The sequence below is a fragment of the Mustela lutreola genome, chromosome 3 (genome assembly GCF_030435805.1).
Source record: "Mustela lutreola isolate mMusLut2 chromosome 3, mMusLut2.pri, whole genome shotgun sequence".
Classification (NCBI taxonomy): domain Eukaryota; kingdom Metazoa; phylum Chordata; class Mammalia; order Carnivora; family Mustelidae; genus Mustela; species Mustela lutreola.
The window spans coordinates 95,921,773-95,924,593 of record NC_081292.1 but is presented as its reverse complement, the minus strand read 5'-3'; the positions used below and the strand labels follow the sequence as shown (position 1 = coordinate 95,924,593).

Below are 2,821 nucleotides of genomic sequence, written 5' to 3'. Positions count from 1 at the left end.
ACTCTAAGTTTCCATTAGTTTGCTTTTTCTTCAGATTCTGTATGTAAGGGATATCATAATACATAAATTAAAAAATATATATAAAATCTTTGAAATATTTCACTTAGTATAATACCTTCAAGATCCATCCATGCTGTTGTAAAAAGCAGTATTTCTTAATTTTTCATGGTTAAGTAGTATTCCATAGTATATATTTACCATACTTATTTTATTCATTCATCCATTAATGGATACTGAAGTTATTTCCATCTCTTGCTTAGAGTTAATAATTTTATAATGAACATAAGAGTGCAGATATGTCTTCGAATAGTGACTTCGTTTCCTTTAGATATATACCTAGAAGTGGGATTACTAAATCATATGGTAATTTTACTTTTAATAATATGAATAGTCTCCATACTGTTTTCCATACAAATTTATATCCCTATCACAGTGCATAAGTTCCCCATTTTCCCCAATATTTACCAAAATTTGTTAGTTTTAATTTTTTGGTAGTATATATTCTAATAGGTAGTAATATTGTGTTTTTCAGAGGTAAACAACAACATAATGAATTTGCCCTGAGTTTTTACATTGAGCACTTTTTAATGCTCCTGTTGGTCATTTATATAACTTTTTTGAAAAAAAAAGTCTATTGAGATCCTTTTGCTATTTTTTAATGATATATTTTTTTCTATTTGTATCTCTTGGTTATTAACCTCTTTTCAGATATAAGATTTGTAAGTATTTTCTTCCATTCTGTGGATTGTGTTTTCATTCTCTCTCTCTCTCTCTCTCTCTCTTATTTTTTTTTTTGGCAATGCAGAAACTTTAGTTAATGTAATACCATTTATTTATTTTTGCTTCTTTTGCTTGTGTTTTTGGCCTGGTATCCAAAAACTATTGGCAAGACCAATGTCAAGGAGAATTTTTCCTATGTTTTCCTTTAGGAAATTTAGTTTCATGCATCACATTTAAGTCTTTAATCTATTTCAAGTTAAGATTTATGAGTGATATAAGCTTCCAGTTTCATGCTGGTTTATGTGACTATTCAGTTTTAAATATCATTTATTGAACAGACTATCTTTACCCATTATATATGTTGGCCCCTGTCAAATATTAGGTGACTGTATGAAAGGATTTATTTCTGGACTCTCAAATCTGTTCTACTTGTTTATTGCTCTGTTTTTATACCAGTATACTTTATTGTTTTGAGCATGAGGGCTTTGTAGTATTGTTTCAAATCAAGAAGTGTAATTTCACTTCTTCATTCTTTCTCAGAACTGCTTTAATTATTTTTCTTTTATGGTCTCATATAAATTCTAGGATTCTTTAATTACTTCTGTAAAAAAATAATATTGGATTTATTAAAAGATTTTTTATTTATTTATTTGACAGAGAGAGATGACAAGCAGGCAGAGAGGCAGGCAGAGAGAGAAGAGGTAGCAGCTTCCTGCTGAGCAGAGAGCCTGATGAAGGGCTCGATCCCAGGACCCTGGGATCATGACCTGAGCCAAAGGCAGTGGCTTAACCCACTGAGCCACCCAGGCACCCCTAACATTGGATTTTTGATAGGAATTGAATTTACAGATGGTTTTTGGTAGTATGGACATTTTAACAATGTTAATTCTTACCATTCATAAATATGAGCTATCTTTCCATTTATGTCTCCTTCAATTTCTTTATCAATGTCATAGTTTATGGGGTACATATCTTTCATCTTCTTAGTTAAATCTTATCCTAAGTATTTCATTAGTTTTGATGCTATTGTGAATTAGATTGTTCTCTTTATTTTTTCAGATAGTTCATCATTAGAGTGTTAAAATGCTCGTCTTGTGCTTACTTTGGCAGCACATATACTAAAATTGGAATGATGCAGAGATTAGCTTGATCACTGAACAAGGATGACATGAAAAACTGGGAAGCATTCCATATTGAAAAAAAATGAAACAAAACAAAATTCTTGTCTTTTATATATTGATCTTGTATTTGGCAGCTTTACTAAATTTGTTTATTCAAAATTTTTTGTGAATTTTTTAGGATTCTTTTACATGTAAGTTCATGTTATTAAAAAAAAGAAAATTTTACTTCTTCCTTTTTTTGGAGTCTTTTATTTCTTTGTGTTCCTTGTTTCTCTGGCTAGGACATCCAGTACTATGTCAAATGAGAGTAGTGAAAGTGGACACACTTGTCTTTGTTCTGATCTTTAAGGGGAAAATTTTCAATTTTTTTTTGATTGAATATGAGATTAGCTCTGGGCTTGCAATATGTGCTTTTTCTTTAATGGATTTTTAAAACTATTTTTTAAAAATTTTTTATAAACATATAATGTGTTTTTATCCCTAGGGGCACAGGTCTGTGAATCTCCAGGTTTACCCATTTCACAGCACTCACCATCACTCACCATAGCACCTGCCCTCCCCAATGTCCATACCCCCACCATCCTCTCCCAACACACCTCCCCCCAGCAACCCTCAGTCTGTTTTGTGAGATTCAGTCTTTTATTGTTTGTCTCCCTCCCAATCCCATCTTCTTTTATTTTTCTTTTCGTACGCCTGAAACCGCCTATGTTGCATCTCCACTTCATCATATCAGGGAGATCATATGATAGTTGTCTTTCTCAGATTGATTTATTTCGCCAAGCATAATACCCTCTAGTTCCATCCATGTCATCACAAATAGCAGGATTTCATTTCCTTTGATGGCTGCATAGTATCCCATTGTACATATATACCACATCTTATTTATTGATTCATCTGTTGAAGGACATTTAGGTTCTTTCCATAGTTTAACTATTGTGGACATTGCTGCTATAAACATTTGGGTGCATGTGCCCCTTCAG

At 32.1% G+C, this 2,821-nt stretch overlaps 1 non-coding gene across 1 annotated transcript; it reads left to right on the top strand.

Annotated features, from left to right (window-relative positions):
* Positions 1 to 1,814: 1,814 nt before the first annotated feature.
* Positions 1,815 to 1,918, top strand: LOC131828356 (U6 spliceosomal RNA). The gene has a single exon (XR_009352372.1). It is a non-coding gene; the product is annotated as a U6 spliceosomal RNA (small nuclear RNA).
* The last annotated feature ends 903 nt before the right edge of the window (positions 1,919 to 2,821 follow it).